Genomic DNA, 14,098 nt, shown 5'->3' with positions numbered 1-14,098 from the left:
CCTGATCTCCAAACTGGACACCAAATATGTCAGTTCTCATTCTAATTGTCATCGCCAGGGGTTCTATAGCTAAGATAAATAGCATTGGAGATAATGGACACCCCTGGCGAGTGGAACGCTCCAATGTAATAGGGTTAGAAACTATGTTATTTGTTAAAACACTAGCTTTGGGATTTGTATACAAAAGTTTAACCCATTTGAGAAAATTGTTTCCAAATCCATATCTTGGGAGAACAGTAAATAAATATGACCACTCTATCCTGTCAAAAGCTTGACAAGCGTCAAGTGATAATAATGCTGTATCTTTAGCATCAAATTTCTCGTGAATTATATTTAGAACCATTCTTATATTGTGAAACCCTTGACGTTTTGGCACAAAGGCATTTTGATCATTATGAACTAAATGTGATATATAGGGGTCTAATCTCCTTGCTAAAACTTTACAAAGTATTTTAGTGTCAACCCCCATCAGACTTATTGGTCTAAATGGTGAACGCTCATTGTACATTCATGTTAACAAAAAACTCTGTAAACATTTATCCACTCTCTCTCTGTCACGTATGGGGAGGCAGTTCAAGTCCTTGAAGCACGGAACCAAAGCTATGTAAACCGGGTGTTCTCAACGATATTAATAGGTCTGCAGTTTGTTGCAATCCACTTGGCAATTGTGTCAGTCAATATGTCCGAGGTAGACTTACTGAGCCCCCGATGCTCCGTGAGTGGTTTGTAGCAAGCTGGGTGACGTGTTAGCCAAAGTGCTAGCAGCATCCCCAACTAACGTACAGTATGCTTCGCATCAATGTTATATTTTAAGCTGGAAGTGCTTCGGTGAAAAGAAAATTTGTTCTTGCACAATGTTTCGGTGTCGGACGACCGATGTATTAGTGCTGTCAGCATTAATCTCGTCTGTGTACAAATGAACAACATAGTAACTTACATATAATTTGGAAAAAATAGAACTTCAAATATAAAACAAGTAATAGAAGTCAATAAATGGTAAATGGCCTGTATTTATATAGCGCTTTACTAGTCCCTAAGGACCCCAAAGCGCTTTACATATCCAGTCATCCACCCATTCACACACACATTCACACACATAAGACATACATATAACAATTATTATATTAAATAAGTATAAAAGGAATATACAATTAAAATAAGGCATTCCTAAATTGCAGAATTAACATGATTGTACAACTTATATATAATGAAATGCTTGCATCCGAGCCATTCCAGGGCTTGGTTTTTTAGTATGAGGGGGTCTAGCCAGGACCCTCACTGGATACCAGGAGAGAATTGAACTTGCAACTCCAGCTCTAAAGATGTGTAGTCTTACCACTATACTATCCAGCTGCTAAGTCAGAAGAAGGACTTTTCTTGCCTCCGTTGATCCAAAGTCATCAATAATGTCATCATATGAAATCTGGCCAGCAATTGCATGATTGATGCTGATGATGGCAAGGCCACTGAGGCGTTTCTTAAGACATAGTGGACCTCAGATATCTCTTCACAAGTTTCAGCTTTGAAAAGCTCCTCTCTGCTGAAGCCACAGTTGCAGGTAGAGTGACTGAAATTCTCAGAGCAGTCCACAAATGTGGCTATATTTCTGAGAGTTCACTGTGACGCACAAAGCTCAGCAGTTCCAGAGGAGTCATAGATTTTGATAGCAAGTCAGGCAAATTCTCCTGTGCAAGCTCTCTGGCATCCCAGTCGGACTGGTCCTGAAAAAGCAAAGTAGCACTGAGGGCCTTGCACTGTTCAGTGAGGTTATCATTTAAGAGATATGTGTCAGTACTCCCACATTTTTCAACGTGGTGAATCTCTCTTGGATGGAAAACACTGCAGTATCAACAACAACATTAAAAAAGGTAACGTCCAGCTTCTTTGGGGCATCACTCAATGGCTCATCAAATGATACATAAAGAGAAGTGCCGTTTTGTAGATCTCAGTCTTTTCTGTTTCAGAACAGCCTCTACGTTCATGTCCTCATACATATACTTGGCTGATATTTGTGCAGATGCAAAGCCTATTGCACTGTAGTTGTGGAGACCCTGTGGCCTGACAGAAGTGGACTGAAACTGACTTTGTGGACTGAAACTACACAGCACCCATGCTATCTTGCATAGATGGAGCGCTTTAGGTTGAAGTTGTAAAATGTTGCTTTTTTAAAGTGATGACATCCTTGCATTACATACTTTAGGTTCATTTTCTGCAGGCAGGTTTCTGACAGAGAACAGGCAGATTTACACTATAACATGCAGCGTTCTATAGATGGACACATAAAGAAATGAAAAATTACATGTATGTGCTAACTTTCTAAACACTTTGTTACATTTATGATAAAGTAGATAAAACACATTTATGTCGGCCTTGGCTCATAGTTCTTGTCTTTAAAGGAACTTTGTGTGTGTTTCAGGTCCTGCACTCTCAAAGACTGAATGAAACAGCATTGCAGCCATGGGTCACTGTGAGCATCACAGGGAAGGTTGAAGCCACCCACTGCACCTGTAAGGCCGGAGTCGCGGAGACCTGCACCCACGTTACTGCTCTTCTGTTTAATGTAGAAGCAACAGTGTTGATCTGTGGCACAAGGACTGTTACAGATGAACCTGCATACTGGGTTTTGCTGGGTAATGTGACGGTTGGCCATAAGATAGACGTCTCCTCTTCAGCTGCCCAAAAAAAGGCTCTCGATCAAAACATAAACAGACATCCATATTGAAAGGTAAAAGGAGCCGTCCTCAAAAAAGAAAAAATCCCACCTGCTACTGTGGAGGAGTTGTCACTGCTATAATGCCATAATGTTTTATCTAGGGGTCTAGATTTATGCCTGTAGTGCACTGCCGTGTAAATAATTTGCATTTACTGAATATGTACTGACTGAGTCCCACTGTTCAAAAGTTGAATAAAGAAACAAACTAATTTTTGCCTCTTTTTTTTTTTTTTATTAAAACCACTTTATAGAACATCACATCAGTTACAGTGTAGAATCCATGTCATTTATAGTTTATAAAAGACAAAATGTTTACATAAAATCATGACAGTGTTTACATGATATCACCCACTACTAACATTACTTTATTTACTGTATCTTTTGGGGGAAAAAAATACCGCTATTTATACAGCAAAAGACTTAAGAATATTTAACAGGAACAGGTTTCATTTTTCCCTGGTTTTATTATCACACTGTTCACCAAACGCAGCAAACCTTCAACATCTTATCCTGAAGGGTCACCTCTTCACCCTCACATGGAAGAAGTACCGTATTTCCCGGACTACAAAGCGCACCTGAATATTAGCCGCACAAGCTAAAATCAGGGGAAAATCCTGTTTTGTACATACATTAGCCGCACCTGACTAAAAGGCGCAGGTGTTTCAATGTTGACTTATCATATGTAAGAGAATATGCACAAAGGGAATTGTCAGGAAAGAGATGGCTGTTTGGAGACACACCCCTTTTATTAATATTTTGAAAAACAAGTTATGGGTACATATTTGCATAACTTTTTAGGTATATGTACAAGTACCGGCAATTACAAGTACGAAACATGTACTGTGCTTCATAAATGAGTAACAAATTTAGTACATAACAATAACCTACGGCACACCAGAAAAATAGATTCGGACTACCTTTTAGGCTCAGGTGCAGTGACACGGCTTTAACAAGAAGAAAAGTCAGTCATTCACCACCATCTTTCTCTTCTTCCTGCACACTAAAACCACCAAAGTCCTCTTCTCCAGTGTCGGATATGAACAGGCTCAGGATGGCTTCGTCATTCACTCTCAGCTTCTTTCCTTCGTTGTCACTTTCAAAACCAAACAAATCCTGGTTGTCAGTGTCAGAGTCGAACACCCTCTGAAGGCGGTGTCCTCCTCTCCATCATGCAGCAGTCCAGCCCTTCGAAATCTGTTGGTGATCAGGGTTTAAAGCTTGTGCAAAAAGTAGCGGCTTATAAGCCGACAATTACGGTAATCTGATTGGCATGGTGGTATGTTTGAAGCAGGTCCCTTGTGTAGCGCTGGAACCCAGTCATGATGTTTCATCCATTTCATAGGCTGGTTTGCTGCAATAATGCTAAATAATTAGCAACTCTATAAATAGAAGGTAGTTCTGCAAAATCACTCAGTAGGATGTTTGTTCTAATTTGCTATGAGCTCAGAGCGCATCGAAAATAAGACTAATAGGCTATAAAGAGTGATATGAACATATTTAGAACTTACCGGAATGAAAATGTCTGAAGCACCAACAGATATTAGGAGATGGAAGAGAACTGGATATCAGCTTGTCTCACAGCTGCTATCCAGGCTAGACGCCTTCGTTTGGTAACATCGATACACGAGCTGCCTCATGTTGCTTCCAGGTTGGGAAAGAATGAAAAGACAAACCTTTTTCAAGCTTATTCTCTTGCTGCGATCGAACATTGCAGCAGACCACACAGCAAATACGAACCATGGCTGTTGTGTGTGCCTTCGCTCCTTTTTCGCTTGCGCTTTGTTTAGACCCCCAAAATGGCGGATTGGGCCAAAATCCTTTTGACGCCCACCCCCGTGACATCACGCTCCAAAGCCCTATATGGGGTACAATGATAGTGGGTCCATTCTTCATCAATGGAAACCTCAAGGCCACTGGATATTTGAAATTGCTACATGATGATGTGTTTCCCTCTTTATGCACTTAAGCTGGCACGTTCCCTGAGTTTTTCCAGCAAGATGGTGCACCACCACATTATGGGTACCAGGTCCGAGCATTCCTAGATGAACAGTTTCCTGGAAAGTGGATTGGTCGTCGTGGGCCAGTTGAATGGCCCCCAAGGTCTCCCGATCTGACCCCCTTAGACTTTTATCTTTGGGGTCATCTGAAGGCAATTGTCTATGGTGTGAAGATACGAGATGTGCAGCACCTGAAACTACGGATACGGGATGCCTGTGCTGGCATTTCTCCTGCGGTGTTGCTATCAGTGCCCCCTCACATATACTAATGTGCCACAAACAGGACTTTAATATCACCAACCATTCCCATTTTATTACGGTGTATCCATATAAATGGCCCACCTTGTACATATCTGTGTTAACGCAGATTAAGCCGTCTAATCTGAGCTGCTGTTAACGTGTAATTTCTAAAGCTTGTTATGGAATCAGAACGATGCCACCTTGAAACGAAACCGAAAAATGGATTGAAACCGAAAAAAAATATTGTAACTGAAATAAATGTACTGAAAAATCTTGTATTGAAACCGAAAAAAAAATTGATAGTGAAAAACAATTAATTGAAACTGTAATTTTTTTGTTTTCACTTACAATTTTTTTTTGTTTTCGGTTTCAATCCATTTTTCGGTTTCAATCCACTTTTCGGTTTCAATCCACTTTTCGGTTTCAAACCATTTTTCAGTTTCACTCTGCTGGCACTGTTTTGGCGTACGGGGGCGCGCTGGGGGGCGGGGATTCCGACCCGCATGTATTTGCATATATTATAATGCTGACCAATGACTGGAGAAAACACTGACGACGCGGCTGCGGTCACGGACAAACTCGCACGTGTCTGTTCGGGAATGGCAGATGCTGAGAGGTCCAGCGTTTACATTACCGACTATTTCAAAGTGACAGCCTGAGGTGTTCTTCAGTAAATTGGACTACCGGACAGGAGGACCTGAGGCCCCACCGCATTATTTTTGGTAAGTTAAATGTGTTTGTAAGCTAATCCGTAATTTAGGTCCTTAGCTAGCTACCTAAGGACCTAGCTAGCTAAAATGAGCACTCGGCTGTCGGGGAAACATGTTTTGTAAAGTTCGTTTAGCTACCCCGTGCAGGTGAATGAATTTACCCTGACTAAAGAAATCAAGAGAAACGCACCGGGCTGCTCAGTGACTAACCACGGTTACTGTACTTTTATCATGAGTATTATACTGTAAGAGCAACAGGCTGGACTCTGCTTCTGCTCCTGTGCAGAGCTGATTATTAAATATGTGCAAACAGCAGCATGTTTTCTGTCGCTTTCCACATGTGGAAGGACATTAAAGCCAACTTTTAAATTCCCCTCATTAGTCAATAGCTACGGATTAAATAGCAAAGCCCGATACTTATGTACTGAAACCAACTACTTCCGCTTGTCAGCTTAAGTTAAAATGTTACATTTTTCCTCTGATTATTTTTTTTAGGTTTTTTTTTTTTTTTTTTTTTTACTGAGTTTGTTACAAATATTCAGGTTAAAAAACTGTCCAAATTATTTTTAATGAATTATGTTCACAAAGTCACATGTTCAGTACTCTGTACAGCTTGCATTCTTTAGGACAAATAATTTGAAACGTTAATATTTCTTGTTCAATACTGAGCTGATAACACCTCTGTATGTTGTGACCAGGATGCAGCAGCAGACTGAACCTCGACTGAAACCTGCTCCATCATCTCATCTTTGCAGATGTCCATTTATAAAGCATCAACAACTCAAAGGTAAACATGATATTAGAAAATGTGTTAGTAAAGCCTTTAAAACAAATAAAAAAATAAACAGCTGTCGGCAGAACTGTAGGACTGAACAACTTCAGATCCCGAGTGTGTGAGGCCGGAGAAGGATCAGCTGTATTTCAGATTTGAGAGATAAACTTTATATTTCAGTTTGTGATGATTCTGTTCTGTTTGTGATTACAGGAGCTGTCCTCAGATTCAGACCTCAGCACCACCCAGTGACAGCAGACAGATCATCCTATATCTTCAATCTTTGTAGTAACTCCAAAATTAACTGAAGAAAACAGTACAAAGGTTAAAGTACCACATGTGCTGTCAGTGAAAGCTGCAGCTGTTTTATTGATAAATTTAAAGACAAAAAGTCAAAAGGATTAATCACCCCTGTAACTGTGTCACTATACATCAGCATTAACAGTACCTCAGTTTGGTGTTTCAGAAAACTGCTGATCTCAGACCTGCACAACTTCTGTTTTAAACACTGAATGTATTCAGCTACATGAAGAGCACATGATGTTTTCTCTGACACAATTAAATAAAACCTGATTAAAAGTCAAAGGTTGTTACTTGTATTTGAACTAAAAACTTGTGATCTGGAATTCTTTCACTGTTTTTTGACAATAGTGTGTTATTTATCATAAAGTAATTCAGAGTCATTCATACCAGAGTAACCAGTGAGCACAACATATATTGAACTTTCTACAGGACTCAAAGCTATTACTATAGCTTATAGCTATTACTTAACTGCACTACTGTATAGTTCTGTGTAAATAATCATTCTGTACATATGATGATTTTTAATCCTACAACTGTTTATAATTTGCATAGTTCACATTTCTGTATAACTGTATATCTCAGATTTCTGTAGTTTTTCATATTTATATCCTGTACATAGTTTGTACTCACTACAGCCTGTACATACTTATAGTTATAGAATATTCACAACATACTTCATACCGTGTACATTGTAACATACCATAATAGACCCATTTCTGTAATATACTTACATATCTATACTATTGCTAATATATATTGTAATATATCTATATCATGGCTAAAGGCACTTCTGGATGGATGCAAACTGCATTTCGTTGCCCTGTGCATGTGCAATGACAACAAAGTTGAATTCTATTCTATTATATTATGTAAAAGTCCAGACCCTCTGAGGATTATCTGAGTACTTCTAACATTACACAAAGCAAAGGTCTCCATCAGTGTTCATGAAATGCTGGGTTTATCCTTCTTGTGAGGGAGCTGCTGGTGAAGATCACGAGCCCTGCTTGATCGCGGCGATGAGTTTTAGTCTTCCTGGTGTTTCTGAAATGATGCCTCTCACTGTGGGTCAACAGAACTTCTGGCACAGGACAGCTGTAATGAAAGAAATTGAAGTTTTGGAAATGCCCTATATGTGAGAAGCAGATTTTGTATTTACTTTTCTTTTGCCAATCAAGATAACAAAGTATAATTTTCACCATACAATTACTAACCTTGTCATCTCCTGCACTGTCTGTTTTGGACTCTGGGCTCCTCCTTCCCAGCGCTCATGAGACTGCTTTGATGCACTGTGGTATGAGGTGCTAACCTGTTGACAGTGTTGGGAAGGTTAATTTTAAAATGTATTCCACCAAAGATTATAGAAGTAATGTATTCTGAATACTTTACAACTACATGAATGTGCTATTGCTGTGTGATTTATTACTATTACTGAAGGCTACTTGCCATACCAACACCAACTAGATGTTAAAATCTTAATATAAATGAGTAACAGTAGGTGGACTGTCATGATCCTGGGTCTGCTGACCCAGCGTTTTGTGTTTAGTTTATGTAGCCTTCAGGTTTCCTAAGTTTATCATTATCATGCCTAGGTGTTACTAGTTATTTTCCCCTCGTGTTTCCACTATGTTAAGTCTCCCATGCTTTCATGTATTTTATGTCTGTGGCGTATGTTGTCAGTCCAGGTTGTCATGTTTATATCTCACTGTGTTTCCTGTTTTATTGTGAAGAGGTCTGGTGTTCTGTGTTCATCATGTTCAGTTTTACTCTCCCACTGTGACGTCATTATGTTCATGTGTGCCAGCTGTTTCCCCATGTGTTCCCACTTCCCTCATCATCCTGTGTGTATTTAGTCCGTGTGCTTTCAGTCATTTGTTGTCAGGTCGTCTGCTCATCCATGTCTCATCCCCAGGTACCCATGTCAGTTCACTATGGTTAAGCTTTTTCATGTTTTGTTATTAGTTCACCCAGTTTAGGTTATTGTTTAGTTTTCACCGATGCCCGATTATTTTTACCCTCATTGCTAGCCTCAATAAACGGCTTGTTTTGTTTATCCACACTACGTTTTGGTCTGCGTTTGAGTCCTCCTCTGCAACACATACGGTCTGCCCCAGCCAGACCGTGACATGGACATTAGGTAAGGCTGCAGCGATCTCGTATAGAAAACTATTCAGCGCGTATATAAAACAGGTCAGCGGCTCCGAACCGTAGTAAAGGGACCTCTGGCTAATACGTCCAGTTCGTGTCGGGCTCATAGCTGAAAACTAGCTTTACTTTGTTGTCTGGGTCAAGTTTGCTAGCGAGAGACAGAGAGAGGCGTTGAAAGGCTGCTTATTGTTTCGGAGGAAAACACGAACACAGTGTACAGTCGAGTCTTAACAGCTTACTTACAGCTGGGCTCGTCAGGCACTCTTTTTGGCTTTAGTGGTTATTATTATATTTACATGCTTCCAGCTCCCGTTTCTGCTCCGTGACAGCTCGTACTTTTCCTTTTTCTCCCTCCTCGCTCACAGACACATAACGGGTATGGCAGTCCATTCTCCCTGCAGCACGGACTACACTGCCCATGAGGCTACATTGTTTAGGGCGATGCCTGTAACACTCTGCTATTGCCTTCATATTTAATCATTTTTGTATAATAATTTTTAGAGGCTCTTATTGTGTGTTTTGTTTGGGTTTCCACCGGCGTGGAATTACCAAAAAATAGAGAGACCATAGCCTAACATATGAAACAGGTAAATACCGCCATGTAATCCATTTATTTCAACAAACTAACTGTATTCTCAATATCACCTATTGAACAGTAATTGTAACGGATACATTTACTCATATTTTGTATTTTAAATACTGTAACGTTCACAAGAACCAGACGGTTGGGTCTCAGTTTGTCCGTTTATTCGGCACATAAGCAAGCGGGTTGCTAACTCAGGGGAGAGCGCCCTCGTGCTACACCTCTCTTCAGCCTGGCACCCACACAACACAGAACCCAGGTCCCCCCTCCCCTTCCTCCACACCACCCTCCCTACTTCCTGCAGCACAACCAAACATGAATCTTACAGGAACAACAACAGTGTGTAAAGATAACCAACATGTACAATAACACTTAACCATCGTTACACTGCCCCCCCAGCAATAAGTTCCTCGTCCCCGAGGGAACGACACAGTCTCTGAGGCGGGGTGGTAGCCTACGTTCCCTCCTTGACCTCCTGAGCCCCTGAGGTGGGCGCGGAGCGTCGGGGCTTTGGGATGAAGAGTCCGAGGGAGGGGAACGCAGCCCCGGTCGGGGGCCCCTCTGAGCAGGGTCATGGACGCTCTGTACACGTCCCTCTGGAAAGAAGGGGAGGGACTGCCCTCTGTAGGGGGCCATCCGGTCTCTGTGCAGCGCTACTATCCTCCCCCTAGGAGGCAACTGCACCCTGTAAACAACCTCCCCCACTCGCTCTAGGACGCTGCAAGGCCCCACCCAGCTGCTATCCAGTTTAGGACACCGTCCCTTCTTTCTCTTTGGGCTGTAGACCCACACCAGCTCCCCAGCACGGAAGTGCCTCCCCTTAGTGGTGATGTCATAATTCCTCTTTTGGCGCAGGCCTGCCTTCGCCAGCTGCTCCCGGGCGTAGGAATGTGCAGAATCCAGCCGGTCCTGCAGCTTCCTTGCGTAGTCCCGGCCTGGTGGTGCTTCTGGCGCGTCCGGGGGCTTCCCAAAAGCCAACTCTGCAGGAGTTCTCAGCTCTCTCCCTAACATGAGCAGGGCAGGCGTACATTGGGTGGAGTCTTGCACTGCCGACCTGTAGGCCATGAGGATAAGGGGAAGATGGTAGTCCCAGTCCCGTTGGTGTTCTGAGGTAAGGATGGCTAGCTGCTGGGCCAGCGTCCTGTTAAACCTTTCCACCAGTCCATCGCTTTGGGGGTGAAGTGGGGTGGTGCGGGTCTTCTTAATCCCAAGGCGGTCACACATGGCAGCAAATACCTTGGACTCAAAGTTACGCCCCTGGTCACTGTGGAGGGTCTCTGCTGTTCCAAAGCGGCTGAACATCCCCTCCACTAATACATCAGCGACAGTCTCAGCCTCCTGATCTGGGATGGCGTATGCTTCCGGCCACTTGGTAAAATAGTCCATGGCCACAAGAACATAGCGGTTTCCTCTGTCTGTGCGAGGAAATGGGCCCATGACGTCCACAGCTACTCGCTCCATTGGAGCCCCTGCTGGTTGCTGCTGAAGCTGAGCCCGGGACTGGTCCTGTGGCCCTTTGTGTGAGGAACATGCATCACAGCTGCGGCAAAAGTCCTCCACATCCCTCCGCTGTTGACCCCAGTAATAGCCCTGGCGGAGGCGGCGGAGAGTCTTAGAGACCCCAAAGTGGCCGGAGCCAGTGCTCCCATGGCAGGCTTCCAGCACCGCTGACCTCAGCGACCTTGGCACCACAACCTGCCACCTCTCCTCCCCCGTGGCAGGATCCTTCCAGGCACGCTCCAACACCCCCTCCTTCAGCCTGAGAGCTGCAAACTTGGCCCATAGCCCCCTGGTACAGATGGAAAACCCAGTGACCTCATCCCAAAGGGGTTGCTCCCCCTTCTCCAGCCACTGCAGGACCGGCAGCAGGTCTGTGTCTTGTTCCTGCCGTGCCCTCCACTCCGCTGCATCCACCACCAGAAGAGCCCTGCAGGCGAGCTGTGCTGCTCCGTCTATTGTCGTGAGTTCCCGCTCTATTTCCTCTCGCTTCTCACAGTAACGGCAGCCAGCTGCAGCACATGGGCGGCGAGAGAGGGCGTCTGCGTTAGAATGGTGCGTCCCTGCTCGGTGCTCCACAGTGAAATTGAAGGCTTGGAGCTCCTCCAGCCAGCGAGCCACCTGCCCCTCTGGCTCCCTGAAAGACATCAGCCACTGAAGGGCAGCATGATCAGTTCTGATAACAAATGCTGTGCCGCACAGGTAGTACTTAAAGTGTCTCACCCCTGCCACCACAGCCAGCAGCTCTCGTCGTGTGACACAGTAGCGCCGCTCACTCCTGTTCAGGACCCGACTGAAGTACGCCACCACCTTCTCACCTTCCGGCCCAACCTGCGACAACACAGCTCCCAGCCCCACATTACTTGCGTCAGTGTCCAGGACAAAAGGCAGGGTGGGGTCAGGGGGGGCGAGGACTGGGGACTCTGTCAGCGATTTGCGGAGGGTGTTGAACGCCTGCTGACAGTCCTGGGTCCAGATGAAGTCACGGTCCTTCTGCAGCAGGTGGAAGAGTGGTGCGGCTATGGAGGAAAAGCCCTTCACAAACCTCCTGTAATAAGACGCCAGTCCTAGGAAGCTTTTGAGCTGTTTCTGGTCTGCTGGTGTGGGCCACTCGGTAATGGTGTGAATTTTTTCCTCCAAAGTGCTGATGCCCTCACGACCCAGCTTGTGGCCCAGAAACTCCACCTCCCTCCTCATGAAGTGGCACTTGTCGGGATGCAGCTTCAGGCCTGCAGCCGCCACCCTCTCCAACACTTGTCTCAGGGCATCCAGGGCAGCATCAAAGGAGCTCCCGTGCACTAGAAGATCATTCAGGTAAACCAGACACCGTTGCCGTGGGACGCCAGCCAGCACACTGTCCATAAGCCTCTCGAAGGTCGCAGGAGCGTTGCAAAGACCAAAGCTCAGGACTTTGAACTGCCATAGTCCCCTGTTAGTGCAGAAGGCTGTCTTCGGTCTGGATTCCGGGGACAGTGGCACCTGCCAGTAGCCACTCCGCAGGTCCAGGGTGGAGAACCAGGAGGACCCGGCTACTAAGTCGAGAGACTCATCAATCCTGGGAAGGGGGTAAGAGTCCTTCTTCGTCACTTTGTTGAGTGGTCTGTAGTCCACACAGAAACGCATCCTAGGACTTTTTTTCTTAGGCACCATCACCACCGCGGAGGCCCACGGGCTATCAGATGGCTCTATGATGCCCGCCTTCATCATTTCACACAACTCTCTGTCTGCAGCCTCCTGATGAGCCAGGGGCAGGCGGCGGGGGCGCACTTTAATAGGCTGGGCATCCCCGGTCTCAATGACGTGCTCTACCAAGTGTGTCAAGCCAACATCACTTTCTTTCAGGGCAAAAATGTCACTAAACTCTTTTAGTACCTGCCATAGACTCTCTTGCTGCTGTGGAGTCAGCCCCTCACAGTTCTTTGACCAGATACTCCTCACTGCTGAGAGCCTCTCCTCCTCCTCCGCTCGCTGTTCTGCTGGCGGGTCTGCAGGGGTCTCTGCGGTGGAGGTGGACGCCGCGGCAGATGCTGTGCAGACCGGGGGGGGAATAAGCGGCACCTTCTTCCCATCAGGGAGTGCGAGGAAGCCTTTGCCTAAGTCCAGTACACCACCAATGGCTCGTAAAAAATCCAGCCCAAGGATGCAGGCGTCCTGCACGTCAGCCACCCAGGCAGCATAAGACACACCGAGGTCCCCCACCTTGAACTGGAACACTCCCCTCCCTCTCATTGGGGCCAGATCACCGGTCACAGTCTTAAGTTGCACATTAGTCGGTTGCACAGCAGCTCCGGGTGGGACAACATCGGGTCGGACCAGCGTTGCATTGGACCCCGTGTCCAGCAGGGCCGTACAGGACACCCCCGCAATCGTCACTGGAACATGGCAAAAGCCGCCAACCTGGGTCCAGCCCACAGCGATGGCCGCACCAGGTGGGGGAGGCGGTGGAGTGGGGATGTCGTTCTCCCAGGCCCGTGTACTCCCGCCTACACGGGCCCATGGGCGTTTCCCTGAACCGCTGCAAGCTTGGGGCACTGCCTGATGAGGTGTCCGACTTGTCCACATCCCCAGCAGCTCTGCGGTCGGCGGTGTGGGCCAGCCCGAGGGGAAGGCGACTGCAGCGAAGCCGCCTGCACCAAACTGCACAGGCCCGCTGGCGTCTCCGTCTGTTCCACAGGTGCTGACACAGCCCTCACCACGTGTGCGTCATCAGCGCCCCCAGAGGATCCCGCAAGCATCTCCCTCTCCAACGCTAGCTCCAGGGCTGCACTGAGTGTGGCCGGCCGAGCAAGCTGAGTTTGCATACGGAGCTCTTTAGGGCTCAGGGCCTGCAGGAACTGGTCCCGAGCTAACTCCGCCTGCACTGATGGTGGCATGCTGTCATACGCCCTCCGGCAAAGGCACTCGACTTCATGGGCCAAAATGCGGAGGGGCTCACCTGGCAATCTGCGTCTGTTGTGGAACTCCGACCTCAGCAGCACTGGTTGGTTATACTGCCCGAAGCGCCTCTGAAGTGCTCCGACCAGAGCATTATAATCTCCCCTCTGCTCCTCGGTTAGCAGCAGCAGGCATGCAGCTGCATCCTCACACAGGCACAAAGCCAACTGGAGAGCTTTATGTTCCTCAGACCAGCCAGCTGCA

At 46.0% G+C, this 14,098-nt stretch overlaps 1 long non-coding RNA gene across 1 annotated transcript; it reads left to right on the top strand.

Moving 5' to 3' along the window:
- The first annotated feature begins 5,355 nt into the window (after positions 1-5,355).
- LOC308397342 lies at positions 5,356-7,162 on the top strand. Its single transcript, XR_013971728.1, has 3 exons — positions 5,356-5,672; positions 6,359-6,447; positions 6,646-7,162. It is a non-coding gene; the product is annotated as an uncharacterized lncRNA (long non-coding RNA).
- Positions 7,163-14,098: the final 6,936 nt, after the last annotated feature.

This window comes from Rhamphochromis sp. 'chilingali' (genome assembly GCF_963969265.1).
Source record: "Rhamphochromis sp. 'chilingali' genome assembly, chromosome: 5".
NCBI lineage: Eukaryota > Metazoa > Chordata > Actinopteri > Cichliformes > Cichlidae > Rhamphochromis > Rhamphochromis sp. 'chilingali'.
The sequence above is the reverse complement of the archived record's forward strand: the minus strand, read 5'-3'. Positions and strand labels throughout refer to the sequence as shown.